The following is a 23,837-nucleotide window of genomic DNA, read 5'->3' on the forward strand; positions in this document are numbered from 1 at the left end:
TTTGTCTCTACATAAAGAATCAATACTCCCTTTCCCAGTGACTGTAGTCAACCATTAATCACTATAATCACTACATCACTATTGCCACCATCTGGCCTGATTCCCTGGGAGAAGGGAGTTTCCATTTACTTACTTTTGTGAGCTGAGATATGCAGAGGTCGTGAGCTTCTTGCAGTTTAACTTTAGGACTAATGGCACAATGACTCCCACCCTCTTTTAGTCTGTTATTAAAAAGAAGAAACAGAATCTCAGCTGTGTTTTATAAAGAAAAATTACAGATGTTGTAGAAGCTTCCTAGCCTTGTAGCAGTGTACTCTCTCATCACAGAGTACTGCAACATTGCTCTGAGCAGAAGTCCTAAAGTTTGGTGAGAACTGTTATGTAAAACACTTCACTCATTACTGTTTATTTATTACCTAATTAAGTGCGTCAGTTCATAGCTGTTTTAGGCGTATGGTTCTGCCCATTTGTTGCAGAGCCCCAGCACTATCACTCAGACTTTTTTGAAAGAGCTGAGATGTAGATGCCTGCATCTCTCACTACAAGATATGTACCAAGAATTCAGAAGAGAAGAACCTTTCTCTTTCTTTGAACGCTTTCGAAGCACTTTAAAAATGTTTCTCAGAAATCTGTGTGCGGTCCTTTGATCAGTCCCAGTCCCTTTCTCAATTTAAATCGATGATGGATTTTAAACATAAACCTAAAAATACAGGCCTTGTGTTCACAAACATTCTTCCAACATTTCTGTGACCCTGATCAATCCATTTCTTTGGCCTGATACAGGTCTTTTATTGGTAGACACTTTAACTTTTTCATTTGATCAAATGAAAAACTATTTTTTTATAAAACAGATATCTTATTATTAGTGATGTGTGTTTGCATTTGCTCAATAATTTAACTTGGTTTCTGATACAGAATTAAAAGTATCATGGAAAACTTTATATCTAAATATTAGAAAAAAATGTTATTTCATGGTAGACATTTAATTTAATAATTTGGGAAACAACTCTGATATAACTTTTTCCTGTTTCAAATCAAGTTTTACTTATTTAATAAACATCTCATGGCTATTTTATGTCATCAACTCTAGAAAACCAATTCCAAACTTATTAAGACAGATGTGATTATTTGAAATTTTAGACTACTGATCAGTGGAAAATTTTAGACATGCTGAGTCTTGAAGGCATTTTTTCCTACAGGAAAGGCAAAAACAACATAGAGGTGAAAACAAGTTTTGACAGGCTGTGCATGGACAGTGCTAATGGTCTGTGCCTTCAACTGCACACATTCAAAAATTAGTTTAAACTTCATTTGCCAACTTTTTGGGTATATTCAAGTGGTACATTTTTCCTCTCTATTACTCTTTGACAGAATTATCTAATACCTGACTTGAAAAATATTCTCTGGTCAGCTGCTAATAGCTGTCTGAAAAGAAACCCTCTCTGATAGCTGCCAGAGTGTCAATGCAGACATGTGATGAGGGCTAGCAGTTACAGTAAGCAGTCTAGAGCTGGTTTGAGAAAGCAGACACACGCAGTTGTAGATGTTTTCCCATCCTCCCACAGCTCCCTGTTAGGCACAGGTACAGCTACATCTCAAGCCCTCACCACGTGTAGTCACAGGCTTTGTAGCCACAGGGTGGTTAACTGATAGGTGGGTGGTGCCCAGCGGTGTGCTGATGGAGCTGCACTCCGCCACCAGATAAAGTTACTGTTTTCTGCCAAACCTCCCTGCACAGCCACTTCCCAGCCTGCCTAAATGGTCATGCTCAGGCTAACCACGTTTAAAAGTAGTAGTACTATTTACAGAACCAGCTTAGAGTGCAGACATGCAGACAGAGCCAGAGGGACAGTACACCCAGCTATGGAAACAGAAGCTTTAGAAGCATGGAGACTTCAGTGCCTGAGAGCAGCTGAGCTGTAGTTGGAACAGCATGTTGGGCTGCAGCTGGAAAGATCTGCAGCCACACTGACAAATAGCTGCACCTCATTATGGAAATATATAAAACCACTCAATTTCAAAATAATCTTAATGACCTGTGATTCCTCCTGGGGATTGCTGGGCAATTTAATTGTGGTTATATGGAACTGGCGCTGATTAGGGCTGGCTGGTGTGTGGTAATACCTGTTTGTTTGTGGTGAGTGGTGGTGGTGAATCAACCCGATGTTTAGCATATGCCAAGTAGCATTAATCCCACAAATATGAAAGGAGAGCAGCATTTGGAGGACAGGTTAAAACAGACAGGATAGCAGCATTCTGGGAGTGCAGTAAACAGAGGGAAAAAACTGAAGAATATGAAAAAAAAGTAATGTGATTAAACCTTTTAATTCATAAAAGATTATGGTCACAGATGACAGAGAGAAGTCAGAGAAAGGAGAAAACACAGCAGACTGGCAGTAGTAGAAGGTCTGGGGAAAGAGTGGTCAAGCAGGTCTGCCATTCTCCAGTTCACAATGCGCTGACACAGGGGTTACCATGTCCAACCTCACCCCACCTCTACTTGTCAACGCTACAGAACTGCTGGCTGAAATGACTCTCTGATCATGCCATGACTTACCTCAGTCAAAATGAATAAAAACAGCTTAAATAAATCTTTGCTGACTGGACTCATTTTGATTGAAAATGCTTTCAGAATAGCTCTAATTTGGAAAAAGCTAACTTGTCCCAGAAATAATAAGATGAGGGCAGTAATGTTATTATTTGGTACAAATGGCACCGCACAGTACCATGTGCCTAAGCACAAATAGCATCACTCGGCATCTATCCCGCTATTCCCCCCTAGCGAGGTGTGGCTGCTCAGTACTGGCCAGAACCACAGCCACATGGCTATATCAGATTGCCCAAAGATAGAGTTCTTCATGGCACTGTACAAAGCAGAACCATATTGATTTGAAACATAAATGCTTCTGTAATTGTGTGCTTCTGGAAGGGAAAGCATGTGCAGAGAAAAGAGTTCTCCAGGAATCCTGACAGACCATCCAGAGGTATGAGAAAAAGGAAGGATCACACTATGTACGTCATCCTTCCTATAATCCTATCTAAGCATTCATTACAGAGCACTTGCAAAAATGGGATCTTAGGCCAGACAGAGGATGCACATGAACAGGACTGCAGACTTTGAAGTTCCTGAGGATCCATATGCACTCGTACACAAATGATCAGATATAGTAACGTCAGGAACATCCAAAAGATCCTCTTAGTACTGACTGCAAGGGATTCCACTGAGTTTTGACACAGTTTTCCTGAATGATCTAAACAAAGACCAGGCTTTTACAAGGGTTTTTTTGAGAATATTTTAACAACTAACAGTAGATACTAGCAATGGATTAGGCAGGCAGAAGAAGATAAAAAACCCGAGCAGCTGATGAAGTTCCATAAATGAGCAAAACAGTGTACATGCTCTAGCATAATGGCTGTCAGACACGGAGAGGCAGTGGAAAGCCATCCAAATTGTGTGTGATATATGCTACAATCCAGCATGGAATTCAACATTTTAACATATTTAGAGTGAGTGAAGGTGACATTCTTCTTTGCATTATTTCTATCTGCTACACCTCTGGCTTTTTTTAGATATGGCCATTCTTTCTAGATTCAGACCATGCTGTCAGCCAACAGCGTAAGTCACTGATCTGGACATATAGCAGTAATCCAATAGTTACCTTCCTCCTACAGCAAGTATTCTGTGGATGTAAGAGGGAAATTTTGCCACTGCAGATCATGAAGCAGCAGATTTTGAACCAGAATCTCCTATTTACCCTTTCACACCTTACTTGGTTGAGATCTCCCTATTTTCTTTTATCTAAATACATTTCAAGTCTTTGAAGAAAAAAGAACCTATAACAAACAACTATACAATCAAACACTCAGCTGCTGTCCAAATGTGTTACTTCTACTGTCATTATAAAACAAGTGAACGAATAGTAGCGAGAAACTTCAAGCTTAAGAATACAATTAAATCAACAGAAATCACTGCTGAGAGAAAATATGGTTATGCTGTTGTTTAACCCAGCAGGTAGCTCAGCACCACACACTTGTTTGTTCCCATCCTTTTCCAATGGATGGAGGAGAAAATTGGAAAGAAAGCCTCAAAAAATTACATAAAAAACAGAACTTGTGGACTGAGATAAAAACTACCAAAACAGAAAAGAGGAATATATACACAAACTAAGTGATGCTCAGCCAGCCTCAATCAGTAGCTGCACATCTGGCCCATTCCCCACTCTTTTTCAAGTTTTATTCACATGATGTTGTATGGTATGGAATATCCCCTTGGCCAGGTCAGGTCAGCTGTCTTGGCTCTGTCCCTTTCCAACTCCTTGCTTCTCCTCAGCCCCTCTCATTGGCAGGCCAGTATGGAAGCTTAGAAACTGAAATATTCTTTGCTCCATACCTCACTGGTCATCAACAATTAAAATATTGGTGTGTTACCAACATTGGTGGTTTTTTTTTTCCTAAAGCTAAAACAGCATCATACCAGACATTATGAGGGAAAAATCATCTCCACTACAGCTGAAACCAGGACAGATTTCTGTCTATAAATACATCAGAGAGTAAAGCTGGAGAAAGGAAAATCAGTACTAGATCTCTTTCAGTGCGAGCTACTGCTAACTGGTGTGCAGTGTTGGGTGGTATAAAATGTTACTCAGACCAGCTGTCCACACACGCCTCAATGTACCTTCCACATCACCTGGAAGATGTCCTGTGGCAAAGGAGAGCCATCCTTCAGCCTAGCATGTTACCTGCAAAGAATATTCACTGTACAGTGGGCAGGGCACTGGAGTGTCTAAGGTGTAAGTTTGCTTTCTGCAGCACGAAATATGTGGACAGAACTCACTAGAAAAGGTATGGTCAGCATCCAGGTACAAGCAAATTCATGATATCCATCATTCCCACAAAACCCTTCTCTTCACAGTATGGTGGAAAAGAGGGAAGACCTAACAATCCTTCTTAGTTTTCACTTTTTTGAGGTTTTATACACAACATTCATATGTTTCCTATCTTAATTTTTGTGAGTTTATCAGAATTGTTTCCACACTAACATCTGCTCCCATCTGCATCAGGTTCGTTGATAAGAGATACTATTAGGAAAAAAACATAGGAAAAGGAAGCACGTTAAAAGATGTAAAACAGGGTACTTAGGTTCATTGAGTCTAACTATATTAACAGTGAAGAGGTAATAAAGCTTCAGCTAATAAATGCTGGTAACCTATAAACATGGCTTAAAGTTTTGACGTAATGACTTTGGACTACATCCAATGGCAGAGTTAGGATCCCAAAAGTGTTATCTTTCCTGTACAGAACCTGCAGATTATGTGCCAGAGTACCCCAAACAGAAACACAAGACAGCCAGTTTCTGTCCTCATGAGATGCAAAGCCTATGATCCCTTTCAAAACCTTATGTTTTTTCCTTTGAAAGAAAAGTGTGTGGATACTTTTCTTTTTTAACTTCTAGTGAAAGCAAAAAAAAATAATAATAAATAAAATAAAATAAAATAAACTATTTTAAAGTTTAGTGATTTCTATCTCCATGTAAGAGGTGAGGGTCAATTTCTTTACAGTAAATGATTAGAGCACATATGTGCTAGAAGAATGCCTGAACCACAAGGCAGTGGAAGAAGATGGAACAGTTTTTCTTAGAAAGTGAGGAATATTTTTTAATGATAGTGTCTGTTAGAAGCAGCCAGAAATCTGACTGCTAAGTAATTGGTTCTGGTGATGACAAACTAGTGAGAAAGTGCAATTCAGGCAGGCAGAGGTGAATTATATGTCTCTGCAATATATTACATGCCTCTCATCACTTTGTGAGATATATGTGTGAATAATTAAAAATTTGAGGTTGTTGTGTTTGGATTGGAAAAAGGGATTTCATTTCTGATATATATATTATACTCTGATATATAATATCTAAAAGCAAATACTTATACCAAATCTATACAAATTGTGTGTGAATATGTGTGAAATCTATACAAATTGAGAAAAATAGGAATGTAACACATAGTTCCTGAAAGTGAAAGGCAGGCAGGTTCAAACCATTTCTTTTATTTCTTCTCTTCACCTTGTAGTTGAGAACACAGTTAAATTAGTCAAGAATTTTCATTTATCTTCTTTCCTTTTGGGACCGATTCTTTCTCCCCCCACTGAAGGAAACTAAATTCAGAGAATTTTTCAGGCATTTCTATTGACTCTGTGCATAATCTTGACGAAACGGATTATCCTCAAGCAGCTGTGGAGAACACAAAAGCTTTCCCTAGAACACAGGAAAGAGAATACCAGTGCACCCTGGGGCAGATTTTTTTTTCCTCAGCTCTCAAGTGATTTTTAAGAGCCAGCCGGTCTGGAAAAGGACGTATTTGTTTGTAGCAAAAGTAAACACTGCCAAAATCAACAAGTTTCTTCCTTAGGGGGCTGTAGAGCAAATTGGTCCACAGATTAAGACAGTTCAGTCATGTCATGGTGGGGCTGACATAAACCCTTCAGGCTCCCTAGCTTTTACCCTAGAAAATATGAGGAGGAATGATAAATCTCTTCTGGTGTTATTATATGTTATGGGCTCAAGAAAAAAAAAAAAGAGAGAGAGAGAGAGAGAGAAATTAAAATTGATCTTTTCTGTAAAAAACCTGGCACAGAATGATTCAAGGCAGGGAATGTTATCTGAGATGGCCAGTAGGTTTACTAGTGGTTTCCTTTGCACTGGGTCAAATAGGCACTGTCTTGACTCACTAAACTGGTATTGGTGAAGGATTTAATGGTGATTAGAGCTGTGTAAAATGATCTCATATGTTATCACCTGCCAAAGAAATTTCAGTGGGTGAATGTTAACCCTATTTACAAGTCATTTTTCGAACCTAAGCCAGGATATGTAATAAAATATAAACAAACAGAGCCACAGTGTCCTACATCTTCATGAATGTACAGGATGCAAGGGAGGTGGGAGAAACACAGCATTTTACAGTCAGCTTTGCACTTTCCCAGCATTTTTTGTTTCAAATGCACTAAAGAATGAAGACAAATTGTTTTTTAATCCTGTTAAGACAAAAAAACATTCATCACTCTCATTTCACAGATCAAGAAACAGAGGGAAATAGAAGCTCATCACTGGTGCCAATTCTGGTTCTATAAATCATTAAGAAAAAAAATTATCAGAAACAGTCAAATAGGAAATTGGGACGATGTTTCAAACTAATCTGCAAACTGAGGTGACTAAAACTTTAGCAAGCAGTAGTGAATATTTTGGCTGGCTGTAGCTAACATGGCCAGGTCACGCACAGTTCAGTCAGACTTTATTGGCATGACAACATCTTTGCACACAGCTACAGGAAATCAGCAATACAGCTGGGAGGGAACCTGGGTCTCCTGACTAGCAGTTTGGTGTACTAATGACAATGCTTTGCTTCCTAGTCCCTTACTTTCTCACAGCATTTTTCAAACATTTCAAACACCAGTCAGGTTTGTTTGAGAGGGAGGCGCAATGAGCAAGCTGAAAATGAAAAGCATGTAGGGCCACCATTTCAGTGGGAAAAGGTTAAATCACTCTAATTAAATCCCATAGAGCCTCTCTGTTCAGAAACCACCAGATTTTAAAAGCAGTGAAGGTTAACATCTCATTAGCAGGGAGCCTGGTTGCTATAAAGCTGATATATTAAGATTTTTAATAATTATTTGTGCTGGAAATCAGTGTCAGAAAGGATAAAGAACTACTAACCAACACAATTACATCTTATTTTGATCTAAATTCATGATTCCACAGACTTTTCCTTTTTCAGCAGATCTATGCGTGAACTCCTACATGCTGTGTGATGAAATTGGAGGGAGCGTGCATGTACATCAGATCATCTGTCTGTCTTAGGACCGCATTGTTACATTTGCTGGCTCCAAGAAACACCAGTCCTGATTGCAATGTATATGGTGATGCATTGCAATGTTCAGTCTCCTGTGTAACCCTCTGGTGAGCACCAGCAGGGATAAATGCCACTGAAATTGGTGCACAAGGCACAGGCAGCACAGCACCAGTACAGCCTGTGTTTGCTTCTAGGGGTGCCAAGCTTGGATCTGATTCGTAACAATGATCTGTTTTAGTAATTTCTAAAAATGAACTTTACTGTTACTAGTCTGATATCTCTCTTGAAACTGTTTCACCCTTATTGTTGTAAATAAATAAATAAATAAATAAATAAATAAATTTTTAAAAAAGCTTAATATTTGCTGTAAGTTGAAATAGAAAACCTTTGCCTATTCTTCATATATTATTGATTGATATTACGCAAGTGCTGTTTAGGAGGTGAGTGACTAAGAAACATTTATCAGTTAAAGAGAGACCCAAGGAAATATTCACTTCATGTGTTACTCATAGCCAAGGAAGAGAAGAAACTCGTGCTAGAGAGAAGAAAATAGCAAGCAAACAACATACATGCTGTTAGCAATTCAAAAATATATTCCCCAACTCTACAATCTCTCTCATGGTAAGATTAGAGAAGAATTCTTCCCTAGCAAATCCATAGGTTAATAACTTCAGTTAGCTTCTCCCACAATTGAAAAGCAGTAACAAAAATCATTGCTGTCATCACCACATGGTGGAAACAGAATTCAGTCAGTTCCAAAGAAAAATCCTTAACACGTCAAAATTTAAGCCTAACAATTTAAAACTGAAGTGTAATCCCAGACCCAAGAATGGAAAAGTACTGGATAAAACTTTGGAAAATATACTGCAGGGAACAATCCCATTTTGGCAGTGAGATAGATTAAATGACCTAATACAATTTTTCCATTCCTAATTTATATTACTCTGTGATTCAAAAAAAACAAACTGCAAAATTAAAAACTAAAGCAAGTCTATAACCTGGCTATCATATTTTATAAATGTGTATATACACATTTCTATAGGTATTTAAAATAGTGACTCTCTTGGCACCAGCACTACAGGAGATATATTCAGACTGTCAGATTTCCTCTTAAAACATTCATCCGTCTGCCAGGCTGAACGGCTGCCAGTAGCCTAAAAGGTAGACCTAAGAATAACCCCAAAGACACTCCGGAAAGAAATGATTGCTAAAACTGAAAAAGTCAATTATATTGATGGCTATGGGCTAAAACTCATTTTGTTGTGAAAATGAAGGCAACGTCAAAAAAAAAAAAAAAAAAAAAAAAACAGGAACAGCAGGAAGGCTGGGACCTGGATGTGAGCGACTTCACTGGAGGATGGATGCTCTTAAGCAGTAAGTGTTCTTTAAAATGTTGTGCTTCCCCTCAGCAGGGGATTAGAAGAGGTAAGTGTTGCTGGAAAGTCCTTATAGTGTATTTATAAATACACAACTCACACTTGTGCAAATGAAGTCCAACACTTGAACTGACCTTTGAGCTGACCTTTAAGGAGTAGGCTGATCAGAAGATATAGTATTCAATTCCCCTTACTGGGTAGATGCACATAATCAGAAAATTAATATAAGTATGGAATACATCCAAGAACCTTTTCTTTATTTCTATTTTTTACCTTTTTATGATCTTTTAAAGGAAATCAGTACTCACAAGAGATTGGAAAGTGAGATCTATATGTGTAGGTTCTCTTAGCTTACTATTAAAGTTTTCCAAATGAGAACATGCACTAACAAAGGTTGTCCTGTTTTCTGAGAAGGGAAATATTGACTTTCAAATGTGTTTCCCCATGCAGATAATCCTGTGACCACAGAGGTTCCTGTAGTTGTAAATAATTTGAGACCACCTGGACATTTGTCTAATACAGACAGCCCCAGTCATTCAAAAAGAAAAACAAAGTCTTCACTTTCGAGACCCTCAGTACATGTCCTTAGCTGAGGCAAATCAATTAGCTCTCAGAAGAAGAATGGGTGGCTCTGTTCTGGAGCACCAACTTCAGTGCCTTTCCAAACAGTAGAAGAGCCCTGTCATCCTGCTTCAAACAAGCAACAAGCCTGAGGGGGACAAAAAAAGTGGTTGAAACAGTTTATTAAAGGAGCAATTGTAAAAGAAAAGATCCATCCTATCTGTTTTTTTAAGGAATTTTTGTTCCACATGAGAAAATAGCTACTGTGAATTGCTTTTCCACAACTGAGATTCCAGTTATTAAAGTTTTGGGTTTCTTGCTTTTTGTTGTGTTGTTTGTTTTTTTTTTTCCTCAGAGATTAACAAACAGTAAAAGTATTGAGAAAAGCAAATGCTGGGCAGACCATATTTGAAGAGACGATTACCTTTGGAATTGGATAAAACAAATTTACTTGGGAAGGTGTCTCAGCAGTAGAATACAAACATTAGGCATTCAAAACTGCAGACCTCTTCACTTGTTTTCAAACCCTTTCAAAACTGCCTTATTCATTACCCTCCCACTTCCCACATCTGCTTTAGCCTTTACTGTACAGCAGATGTTAACTTAACAGTCAAATCCTTACAGAATCTCACATCTTGTGATTTAAGAATATTTTCAAAAGCCTCTGAGAGATTTAGGAGCCAACATGACTGATTTCCAGAGAGCTTTGGGCTCCTGGGACAAGATTCACAAGTTGTTTTGGAGAATTTCTATTCTGAGAGTCAAAGTTCCCACTGCCCTCTCCCAGCTGTTGGTGGCCCTGGAGGCCACAGGAGGCCTGGAGGCCGTTATTGCCAGCACAAGAGTAACAGAAGACCAGAGCAGGAATATGATGATGCATTCCACTGCTTGCTGCAATCATTTTTGGCTACAGATTTGTCAGTACTGGAAGTTATACCTAGTATTGTATGATCAGACTTCTTGACCTTCACAGACCTAGAATGGATGCTTGACTTGTGCAATTTCTTTGAATAATTTTTAGATTAATACAGAACAGAAGCACATCCCCAGTAAATTATCAACCACACAGAAGAGAAATATTCCATAACGCAGATTCAGAGGACATTTTATGGGTTTAGTTTTAATTCACAAGCCATGAACTTTGCCAAGCTAGAAAGCTAAGCCTGTCACAGGAAAGAAAAAAAAAAGGAAAAAAAAAAAAGAAAAGAAAAAAAAAAAGAAAGGAAGAAAGGGAAAGATAGCAGCAATAATTTCCTTAGATTATTACAATTAGGACACTCATTTTAAAGATCCACATGCATAGCCCTCCTTACATAATTGAATCTGAGACCAACCTTTCTATGCATCTGCTTTTTAGTACGTGGGGGCAATGTTTCTCAATTCCTCAGATATTTCGCTTTCTGTTCACAGAATCATAGAAAAACAGAATCACAAAATGGCCAGGATTGGAAGAGACCTCAAGGATCATGAATCTCCAACCCCCATGCCACATGCAGGGCCACCAACCTCCACATTTAGTACTAGATCAGGCTGCTCAGTTCCCCATCCAGTCTGGCCTTGAACACCTTCAAGGATGGGGCATCCACAACCTCTCTGGGCAGCCTGTTCCAGCACCTCACCACTCTCTCTGTAAAGAACTTCCCCCTGACATCCAACCTAAATCTTCCCTCCCTCAACTTAAAACCATTTCCCCTTGTCCTGCAGTTATCTACCCTTTCAAAGAGTTGATTCCCCTCCTGGTTGTAGGCTCCCTTTAGGGCTGCAATGAGGTCACCCCACAGCCTTCTTTTCTCCAGGCTGAACAAGCCCAGCTCCCTCAGCGTCTTCGTAGGGGAGGTGCTCCAGCCCTCTGATCATCTCTGTGGCCCTCCTCTGGACCCTCTCCAACAGCTCTCTGTCTTTCTTGTACTGGGGGCTCCAGACCTGGACACAGTACTCCAGATGGGGTCTCACAAGAGCAGAGTAGAGGGGGAGAATAACCTCCCTGTCCCTGCTGGCCACCCCTCTTCTGATGGAGCCCATAATACCATTTGCTTACCGAGCTGCAAGAGCACACTGCTGGCTCATGTTAAGCTTTTCATCCATCAAGACCCCCAGGTCCTTCTCTGCAGGGCTGCTCTCAAGGACCGTTCCTTCCAGTCTGTATGGATGCCTGGGATTCCTCTGGCCCAAGTGCAAAACTCTGCACTTTGCTGTGTTGAACCTCATCAGGTTCACCCGGGCCCACCTTTCAAGCCTGTTGAGGTCTTTCTGAATGGCATCCCTTCCTTCCATTGTGTCAACTGCACCACTCAGTTTGATGTCATCAGCAAACTTGCTGAGGGTGCACTTGATTCCATCATCGATGTCATTGATAAAGATGTTAAAGAGCACCGGTCCCAAGACAGATCCCTGGGGGATGCCGCTCACTACCGGCCTCCACCTGGACATAGAACCATTGATGACCACCCTCTGTGTGCAGTCTTTCAACCAATTTCTTATCCATCAAGTGATCCACCCATCAAATCCACATCCATCCAACTTGGAGATAAGGATGTGGTGGGGGACCATGTCAAAGGCCTTGCTCAAGTCCAGGTAAATGACATCAGTCACCTTTCTCTTGTTCACCAATGCCATTACTCCATCTGTTAATTAAGTAGTCTTCACTTTAGGGTGAATAAAGGAAAGTAAGAAATTAAGTGAAGGAAAAAGTTGAAGGAAAAAATACCTTCTAACTTTTCAAGCAGAACATATGCCTGAGAATTAGGGCACCTGAAGCTGAAACAAGGTTGGATACAACACACTCTCCAAGGTTGCATTCTCTATCCAGGCCATTCTCCTGCCAGCCTGAGTGTGTCTACCCATCAAGCAAAATAAGAAATATTTGGTGATGTGTTGCATGGACCAAAGTACAACTGCAAAGATTTAAATGGTTCTCTACACCAGAAGTGAAACTAGAGGAGATTTTGATAGTGATGTGCAGACGGTTCTTTGGTTTTGATTTTAAAAGAAACAGGCTGCTGGCAAGAATCTGTACTTTAATTACAAGTGCTTAGATAGGGCCCCTTTGGAAATGGAGCCTCCAAGTACCCAAGTTATTTTGGAAGTGAGACAGGTTCTTCTGAACTTACCTTCCCTGTGCAGTGGAATGATGTCCACAGATATCCCAGTGAGTGCCAGACCTCAAAGTCTATAGCTGTGTTAGCTGGGTCCAAGGGTCTTTAGTACCAATAACATTGGATTCAGTGGATGTCTCAACCTGAGCAAGACAATTCAAATTCTGTTTTCTGTTTTATGATAATTAACTACTATCTTTTATGCCTGTATCTGAAATCTAGCCTTCAGGCACCTGTTGCTTATGTTCCACTGGATGGTGCATTCATTCTCACTGAAAACTCGAGCTTCAATCTCTCTTTAGTCTTTTACACCCATCTTTCCTATCAGTTGTTTACGGTTATTTGGTACAGTACACACAGCAAGTCTGAGTAACTACTGTAGGAATTTTAGAGTAATATGCAATTCTCTGGTTAAAAAGGGGAAAATTTGCAGAGTTGCAATATCTTATTTCAAACAAAGTGATGTAATTTTTAATTTTAATGGCTGATGTTTTTTAAACAATAATAAGAAATGCCAATATTGAAAAGATTTTTTTGTCTTAGAAAGCTGTAGTCTTTGAGAGTTTGACTCCATTTGGAACAACGCCAAGTTTTTGACAGCTTGAAATATTTTATAGAATAGAATATCAGCTTTCCTTGTACTTTGTGAAATTCAGTCCGCTAGTTGAAGTCAACTATCTTGTTTTATGGGATCTGTCCAGATAGTCTAGATTCTTTGTTCTGAATCTGCAAGTGCTTTTTTTAATTCATGCTATTTTTTCTACTGTGTGTGGTCCCACTAAAATCACTAGGACTCCTCACAGTTGTTATATTAAACACAAGTATGAGTGTTTGCAAGATGATGGCCTGTGCCTACCTATTCCCAAAGAAAAGCACTTTATTTGGGGAGAGAGAAGTTTCTCTGGGTTATCTGACACCCCTATTATTCCATATAAACACCACAAATGAAATAACAGTGTCACATTTTCAAGTTCAAACTCTGGGACTGGAGGCTTTCTTCCGTGATGCCAAGAAACACATTAGTCAAGAACCTTAGAATAGGCAATGAGTTTTTCAAATTATTCCTTATTTTCTTAAGTTGACTGGGCAGTGATATTTTACATGGCTCTCAATCTATTATCTTTTATAATAAGGAGTGTTACTGGAGAAATACAATATTATGGAATACTGCTGAACATATTATTAAATCTAATCATGGTAAACGTGTTTCCTTTCCAAAACTTTATGATCCTGTCTATCTTTCTCTAAGATATTTGGATAACAGGCATTTTCATTCTTTACACATTTAAAGCTCCAATAATTACATTATGAAAAGACCTTTGCTTTACAGTATGGGAACTCTGGTAGGTTAGCACTGCTCTTTCTGAGAGGGGGCACAAGTGCTGAAGCAGAGGGACTGCACTGCTCCTAAAAAATTCCAAAAGTTCAAGCTTTTATGTTCATCTGAAATTAGACAAAAAGTCTACATTTTAGAAGGAGTATGATCAGGAACACTGCTCCTTTTTATTATTGTTTGGGATTAAAATAGCACCAGTTTTAAAACATTCACCCTTTTAATTTTACCACTGGAAAAAAAAATCACACAGAATCACACAAAATCAGCTTTAGTACAGAGTAATGACTAGTCCCAAACCCCATATTATACAGAGGAAAACTCTATAGTCAAATAACTGCTGCCAGATGTGATTTTGAGCCAGAGCAACAGCTTTTCCCCAGCAATGAGTGGGGAGATATCTCCAAAGAGCATGGGTTGGTGTGCCACACACTCAGTGGGAACAACCTGTGTCACATCTGTGATGAGCTGAGCATGGCCAGCTAAGAGAAATACTTGTATCATGGCTAGTCTCTGTACAATCCAGAGAATGTAGCTCATCGTTGCAGCAATTTTGGGGATTTTTCCCTCCTTCCATTATAAGGGCTGAGCAGCAGCTCCACTTATATACAAGTGTTTTAGATCCAAAACAAGAGAGAATCATGAGCAGGGGCAGCCATCAGGGCCAGACACTGAAAAAAATTGCTTCCAAAAGTCCCCTGAAATATTATCTCTCACAAGCAGCTGTTAAATAACTCATGATGTGTGTGAGGCACTGCTTCCCTGCCAGCCTACTGGACAGCTCAGTATGCACACCTCCACTTACTTTACGTTATTAGATTGTGAATTAAAAAGCATTATTCTCATTGCTCAGCCAACAGCTTCCTTTACCAGTGACTGACTGCTATTCTTATAACTTTCATGTACCCTTGGCTCCACCTAGGCCATAATTTGTCTCAATATACCACACAGTGTCAAGAGCCTGATCCATTAATTGATCCATTAATGCAAGTAGACAAAAGTCTTGCCTTACCTGTGCCATTTCTGTTGGTAATTTCTTCAGTCTGTCTGAACAGAAAATTTCCGTTTGGCAACAGTGTGACTTCCACACATGTAAATCCAAATGAAAAATATAAATCTGGATGTTCCTACTCACTCTGAGCAAACCTCTCGGGCCCCACTATAGCCCCGTCTGACCATGAGCCACTACACCTGTGTACAACTTGCAGAAGACTGCAAGTTGAGCAGAATACAAATAACAACAATTGTTAATCTACCTTTCTGTTAACAAAATAATGAAAGAGAAACAAATCTTCCATATGCGCAACGTGAATATACAAATAAGATCCATGAGGAATAATTCAAAGAAAGTTTGCAATAATTTTCTGTTGTTTGGATTGCTTAGTCCAAATAAAAAATTCTTTATTCACACTCTTAAATCCAGTCTGGCACTGAAGGCTTGTTCCACAGGGCTTAGTCTCCCATATCACTGGAGTTTAGAGAATGGATTCAACAAACCTCAGAGAAAATTTTATTGCTAGCTCTTTAGAGTATGAAGTGTCATCATACACCAAATCTGCAAACTTTTCTCTAAGTAGTCTTATCTTTTACAAACTTTAATACAGACTGTTTTCTCTCAGAGAATTGAAAATAGAAGACAATAATTCCCTAGTTAGTCAGGCTAAAACTCCATGCATTATTAAACAATCATTCAGTCAAGGTCAAAGACCACCTATGAGCCCAGAAGCAGCATTATATAAAAAAAAAAGGGCATATTTAGGAGATCTGTAATCTCCTTCATTTTTCAGCTGTACTGTGTAATAGCAACATTTAGGGGCAATGAGGAAAATGACTGTCCTGAAAAATGTGTAGTGCAGCAGCTTCTCTTGCCTGGTCCTCAGCCACTCACCATTTCTGGAGGTCAGAAAGGAGTCCTCATTCCTGCTGAAGCCAGGATGAATGTGGGGAAACACATACCAGCCTCACAGCACAAGCCAAATCATTAAGTATAAGATGACTGTAATGAATGTCAGAAAGATCAAATAAGGGTCAAAATAGCTTGATCTCCTGCTTGCTTGCTGTTTACTCAGAAATAATTTCTTCTTTACGTTAGTCAATTATTCGAGTGAGGTTCATAAGAATTATTATTTGACTCAGCCTCCATGAAATGATGTTTGCCTCTCAGAGTCAAATCAATGGGAACATTGCTTGTGATTTCAAATGGGAGCAACGCCTGAGTTATCATATACTATATTTTCTATATTTTACTATATAGTTGCTATGTAGTATGCATTCCCCACAAATGACAAGGATCTGCCAATTAGTAAAAATATAATTTGCCTAAAATGATATGAGCTGCAATAACTGTTTTCTTTATAAAATCGTTATATTTTCATTCCTGAAAGGAAGCCTACCGTACAAATAATTTCAATTGTAATTTTAAGTTAAATGTCATTGTATTTCCCCACTAAGTTTGAGGACAATATTCCACCCTCTTCTGAGAAAACTATACCAGAATCTTAATAATTAATATATTAAGGAGAAAGATTGAGGTTTTGAAAGAGTTTCTGCTGAGTTTTCAAGCCCTGTTAGGGTTGCATTTACCTACAAGGTTCTGGTTTCTTGTTTAATTTTGGTGCTATTAGCAGAAAGAGAGAAGGAATCCTTTATTTGCTACAGCATATGACAAATAAGTATACATTTGTTTTTAATCTTAGGCTCATATTGCTCTACTTTTCTACTTAACCCTGCAGGTGGCTCAGCACCACAAAGTTGTTTGCTCACTCCCCCTCTTCCCAGTGGGACGGGGACAAGAATCAAAAGGAAAAAAATAAACAAAGTAGAACTCTGAGATAAAACTATTTGCTAATATATAGAAAACGATAATGATTATGAGAAATACATGTATATATGAATGTATATAAAAAGTAATGCACAAGCAATTGCTCACCACCCACTGACAGACACGCAGTTAGACCCCAGTGAGCAGAAGAGAGAGAACTGAACTCCCACTGCCTTCAAAATTCTTTCTGCATGATGTCATATGGTATGGAATACCCCTTTGGCCAGTGTAAGTCAGCTGTTCCAATATCATCCATACCCAGCTCATGCACTGAGAAACTGGAATGGTCTTGGCTCTGTACAGTGCTGCTTAGCAGCAACTATGAACATCAGTGTGTTATCAACATTGTCCTAGAAACAAAACAAAGCATCATATCAGACACTCTGAAAAAAACTATCTGCTGAAACTAAGGCAATCCATAAGGTGCTAACTGATTCATTTATTTTCCTTTCTTTTCTTTCTCCATCCCACTACTTGTTGGGCTCTCCATTAACCTTCACATATGAGTTATACTTTATCTAGTTTTATCAGACAAAGGACTAAGTATCATAGGAACTTTTTGATTTTTAGATATAGCAGCTTTATTCATTAGAAGACGTTGACAGAATGTTCATTACCTCATAATGAAGCCTGAGGTCATTTACCTCTACTCTCAGAAGAAAAAAAAAAGCAATAGTTTCTGCAATAAACCTCACTGAAACAAATGGTTGTGTCAGTGCCACAGCAAACAAATGAAGTCTACAAAACACAGTCTCAGCTAGCCCATATCTTCATTTAAAAAAATTACTTTTTCTTCCTTATTATCTTCACATTCTTTATACTTACCATCTTCCTTCCTCATATAAACCTTGCTCATATCAGATTTGCTTGTAGCTCTTGCCTCTGGTCAAACAGACTCTGCTGATTTCATGCTGTCCTGTTCTACCCTTTCTTCAACCCACCTTTTTCCTTTTCATATCTCAAAATGCCTTGCTTTTACAGCAGTCATTCATGGCTGAGTCCTTCTCTTCGAAGATCTTTATAAGCACATCAGCAGAAAGGAAATCTGCCAGTGCTCATATTGAAAAATTATGTACAAAGTGCAATCTAAATCACAATCCTCCTCCTTTAGGAGAGTTTTGCATTTCTTCCATGGCAGAGAGAGAAGCAGAGCCTGGTTTACATGTTTTAACCAACCTGCTGTGCCTGGTTTGATCTAGTCCAAACAATGTCTATCTACATATTCCTTGATTTCTTTACCCAGAGACACAAATAATGACTACCTAGAAGAACCTCAGTCCCTAAAGTGATAATATAGAATAGATACCATAGAAACTAGCTTTTTTTTTTCCTTTTTTTTTTTTTAACTCAGCAACTATCCTTCATTGCAGGAAAACCCCAATTCCCTTTAGCCTCAGAATTTAAGTCTTTATTTCAGCCTATGTTCCTCAAAAGGCATGTTGAAGCTTTGCCTTCACCCATCTAATGCTCGACTGCTGCAGAGTTAATCTAACAGGGGTAGCAATGAGGCAAATGTAGAGAACAGACCTGACACTTAAATGCTTAACAGCCAGTGACGGACAGGCACCCAGTTTGCTTCACATAAACAGCTCAAAATTTAGATCTTTATTCAGGCTATGTTTCTGCTTCACTGCCTGGAAAAAATTGTAAAGACTAAAACACTTGAATAATGAGAATTTATAGCAGTATTTCTATGATTCTCTGATTCTGTTTTGAAGAATATACAAACAAAAAGTGACAACCAGGAAAAAGGAAAAAAGAAGGAAAAAAATCTGTTCACCCCAACCAATGGATGCAGAGGAGCTAAAACCATATTTTATAAGTTTCTTGTTTGCCTCTCATCACCTTCCCCACATCTCTATCAATCTACCAAATGTTATTTTTAGAGGTTGAACAAGAGGAAAAGGAATTTTCCATACTCTAAAGGAATTTCCTAGGGAAATGATGTCTGTCTGACAAAAATGTGTCACAGAAAGAGCTTTCCATGGATGAAATTCAGCCTGACTCCAAACACATTTCTTCTGGAAGGGTTGAGGCTTTCTCGGGCTCTGCTGAGACTCGCAGGTTACAGTTTTCAAGCAATCTCTTTCAAATGCAAGACATAGCATTCGTATTCCTCAGCCAGCTGATTCTCCATCGCACTCAATTTCCAATTTTGTTTAAAGAAAAAATGAGAAGGGCAAGATTTCATCCAATAATTGCTATAATCAGATGCAATTTAAGGAGCCAACTTCAAATGATATTGTTGTTGTTATTATTGAAAGTGTCTGCTTCATAAGAATCCTTTTTTTTCTTTTTCAACTGCTTTCCAAATAAATGTGGTAGAAAAATTTTCAAATACTGAAGTTTGCCCTGAACCATAAACTATAATTTTTTGTCATCTCTGGCCTGAAGCTGATTCACAGTTAAATGCAAAATCCAGCTGTCCTAATTAAGTAATGGGGGCTTTTTTCTCCCTATTTCTTACCTTTTTCTACCCAGTCATATTGAAGATGGAATAGAAAATTTAACTCTAGATATTAGAGACCAGCAAAATGAACAGATGTTAAAGAAATCAACCAGCCCACTTAAAGCAAATGATTTTCCTCCCATCAGACAAAATTCTATGCAATTGAGACCTGTTAAATGAATACCTGAGGAAGGTGGTCTCTAGTGTATTCAGCACAATGGATAAAAGAACACTGATAATCTATTTTCAGCAGATCGAACCAAAATGTATTTCATATAATGTGATAGCTTGCTTAAATGTTACCACTCACTCGGAGAGGTGCTAAGGTATTTGGGGGCAATGTGGATATATATTCAGTAGGTTTATACTTTAGATGTAATAACCCTTTAGAGATTTACCATGCTTATGGCTTCAAAATCAGACTATAAGACTACAGACTACTAATAGGGACTTTATTGATGTCTTTTCCTGTGCATAAGAAAAACTGTATAGTACACTGATATTGACTTTCACAGCTATGTCTACTCTGTGTATGTGTTTTTTCTTGTTTTGAAGGGACTTCTGACTTCACTGTATTACTTATGCAAAGCCAGCAGTGCTGTCACCAAAGGGATTTCAGGAAGTCAAAAGGTTATTTAAAAAGAAGTCAAAACTCCACTCAAAAAAAAGTTCATTTTTCTTCCTTTTCTTTCCTGGATGAAACTGTCTGGGATAAAACCATGATTTCAGTGTGAGTGGGACATTGTTCTCCACACAGTCATAACGGTGAAAATTTTATTTAGGAAATACTAAATATTTGTTGTTTTTCGAAAACATTCTACCTGATACATATTTGGTGTTTAATTCTGCAATATTATTGAGTTTACTAATTTTATAACATTTTTAAATTATTACAAGCTCCCTAAACACTTCTACAATGTCCAAAATAATTGTTATCATTCAGAAACCAATTTATGAGTTTAAAACATACTCTCTTCAAATTAAGTATGTGCATTTTCTAAGAAAAAAAATCTTGAAAATAGAGATTTCTTGAAGAGGAGAACCCTCAGATCTGCTGCAAAACAAAATTCAGATCCTCTCCTGGAATCTCCTCATCATGGCCCTTTATAAAACCAATCGCTCAGATGAAATAATATCAAGTCAACAGATCTCTACTGTCAAGAAAGAATGAAAAAGAGAAGCAGCCTCTTAACTTGGAAGGCTCAAAATGATACACAAATTCACAAATCAATGGCAATCACCCAGATGCTGATGAAGAGCTTATCAGTGAATTAGTATGACTTGCTCCTTTCAGCTACCAGTTGGAAACAAATCCTTTCACACTTTTTGTACCAACTTTCAGATATTAAGCAAATTTTATTATGAAGCTCAGGAATTCCATTGGTATGGGTAAGTATAGCGTCATTAGAGTTTGCAGATGGTGCTCATATTCTTATTAATCATTCTTTCTCCCAAGCTTAGCCCAATTAGAGATATAGCTTCCTCAGAAAGGTACATCTTCCCCACACAAACCTTCTCATCCTGAAAAAAATACAAATCCAATTAACAGCAGAATTAAAAATGATTAAAAAAGAAAAAAGAAAAAAAAAATGAAATTCTTCCAAAAGAAGACATAAATAAAAATGTGAGTCTACATCCTGGTTAATAGAAGTTTTCCATTGCACATGAAAATAGTGGAGTCTGTTCATATGAAAAGTCAGAGAATTCTGACACTTCTTTTCTTGCACAAGAATGTCAATTTTGAAAAAAGAATTATTTTTCAGATAGTCATTTTCCCAGAAAGTTCCTGCTCTGCCCCTGGTAAGCAAAAGAATCTATCCACATTCTAAAAAAAGATGACATAAGTTGCATGAGAAGGTGCTATGGTTTATTTTGTCCATGTTGTTGTAACACCAAATGTCTTACTGTCTCTGTATACTGGTAAGTAATATCTTCTTGACTTAGAGAAGAAATTCAGTTGAAAAGAAAATTCAAAGTAAAACATCTGTAGGAATTACTGATACCCTGAATCTATGTTTCCTAAATACACTGAATTAAAATTTGGTAGAAGGGTGAAACATCTTATCTTAGCAATGTCAGAAATTTTTCCCTAACATAATGCTGAAATTTCAGCAAAATACATCAGTTTTGTAGTGTATTTGAATTTCACTGAAATATAAAATGAGTAGGATGAATGTTTCCAGAACAGTTCTGCTAAAGACTAAAAATGGTTGGCTGAAATTCAATTCTAAAAGACTGTTACTTGTCCCTTTGGGACACACATCTACCACTACAGAAGCAGACACTCTCCAGATCTGATCTGGGAAAGCAGTAAAAGCTGTTCACAGTGAGAATAATCTGACTTTGCTCCCAGAGAAAGACAACATGGACTCACCAAGCTATATACCACCTGGAAAGGCTTTACAGATCAATTTTCAAATACACTGAATGAGAGAAGAGTTTATTTTCTTTTTGCCTCCAAGAAGCTCTTTGTTAAAACCAGCTTGGCTTGTGGGACTTATTGCACCTACACCCATAGAAAGAGCCTACACAAAGCTACTTGTATGCTATGAGCCCACCAGATAGGTTGTTAGATGAAGATACGAGGTAGACATCAACCATGCAATTGATTTCTTCACCCAGATGATGGTATTTCATTGTTTCCACATATGAGGACAGAACAAATACACCAAGAGTCTTAAAAAAAGCTCTGTGAATGAGATATAAGGCAGCCTTTGCCAATAGAAGGTGCAGTGAAATTGTCCAGCTGGAAGCTGCTTTTTCTGCCTCTTACATGCACACTTGTAGCCAACGTGTGAATTTGTCATCAGGCTCTAACAAATTACTATTTGTTTTGCAGGAATGAGCAGAGTGCAGAGCAAGAGGCATTGCAGCTGGTGCTGCAGCCCCCACTGACAGACATGAGACAACTGTTGGGATTTAGAAACACCCTCCCTGCACAGGCTGATTCTGCTCTACAGACTTGCAGCCGAGTTCCATCACTTTGCTTTGACTGCACACATATCGCAATCCAGTTTGGGATTATGTGGGAAAGATCCCTGGTTTGCCGATGCCGATTCTGAAAGCCAGGCATTGTACCCAGATGACTGCTCAGAAATAACCTGAGCTTGCCAAAACTCTCCCAGGTAAAAACACCCTGCAGGCAATAAGACTGGGCTACTCTCCCAACATACGTGGAACAAATGTCAATTTTTCATTTACTTATAAGACAGTATTAAGAGATTGTGTTGCAGTAGCAAGAGATTGTGTTACACAAGGAGCAGGTAAGTTGTCATTTTTTCAATTTCTACCTACAACAGGAATAATCCCCATAGGTTCAGAGGACAACACATAAGTAAGTAAAACCTGGAGATTTCTCTTCTTTCAGGAAGATCAGTAGAAATGCTTTCTCTAGATTTAAGAACATAAGTTGTCCTTACTCTTTCCCAATGAGTACATGTTCCTTATAAATACGTTACTCTGAAAGTAATGCCTCCTACTTATTTCCATGGAAACTTCAACAGATTCAAAGAGCACAATAACTATTCCGTAAAAATTCTCAACACTGTTTTTCACAATATTCACCACCATTAGATATGCATCTTTGTCAGTGATGAACAAGAGCCTGCATTCTGTAATCGTAAAAATCTGCACCAGCGGAGGTGACCTACTGTCACTGTTATAGCTGCTGAAACACACCTTCAATCCCCTCATTGTGCTCACATCCACTATTTGGTCTCCTTAAACATTCACAAGCTTCAATGAATGTCAGTGTGTGCAATTTTTTGCCACACAGAGGAATTCAGTTCCACATCTTTTCTTCATATACACTTCTATGTCATATACTATTGTTTCAGGCTGCCCCTCTGCTGACATCTGTCACATGGCAACAAAATGCAATGGAATATTGGTGGGAAGGTTCAACCTCTACTGCCATACTACCAACATCTGCCCCAGAGGTTATGGACAAATATAATAAAATAGCAGGTGTTACTTTTGGAGCAGCCCTCATATTATGTAGGAGCCCTACCACAGAGAGGAACTCTTTCTGTACTTTGCTGTTCAATCCTCATCTGTTAGCAGTCAGCAGTCCTCTCTACTCCTCTCCCTTTTCTGAAATTCAGTTCACTGTATCTATTTATTTAACAAGCCATCCTGTTAACAAACCATCTAGAGAATGAGTTTATCATGGAGTATTGGATAGCTAAAAAGACTTCAAAATAGTATATACTTCTCTCCTTTTTTAAATCACCAACTTCCACCTCATTTAGGATAATAACAACTGGATGTTGTGTTGGACATGGTTTAGTGGGAGCTATTGGTAATAGGTGAACAGTTGGACTGGATGATCTTTTAGGTCTTTTCCAACCTTGGTGATTCTATGA

At 38.4% G+C, this 23,837-nt stretch overlaps 1 long non-coding RNA gene across 5 annotated transcripts in view; it reads right to left on the reverse strand.

Annotated features, from left to right (window-relative positions):
• Positions 1-23,837, reverse strand: part of LOC104911380 (uncharacterized) — a 47,830-nt gene that overhangs the window by 18,787 nt on the left and 5,206 nt on the right. Inside the window, exon 2 of one of the 5 annotated variants that reach the window (XR_014884174.1) lies at positions 134-221. The exons of the other annotated variants lie outside the window; for them this stretch is intronic. This is a non-coding gene — a long non-coding RNA (uncharacterized LOC104911380). The remainder of the gene's footprint in view (positions 1-133; positions 222-23,837) is intronic. 5 annotated transcript variants of the gene reach the window in all.

This window comes from Meleagris gallopavo, chromosome 6, assembly GCF_905368555.1.
Source record: "Meleagris gallopavo chromosome 6, MGAL_WU_HG_1.1, whole genome shotgun sequence".
Lineage (NCBI taxonomy): Eukaryota > Metazoa > Chordata > Aves > Galliformes > Phasianidae > Meleagris > Meleagris gallopavo.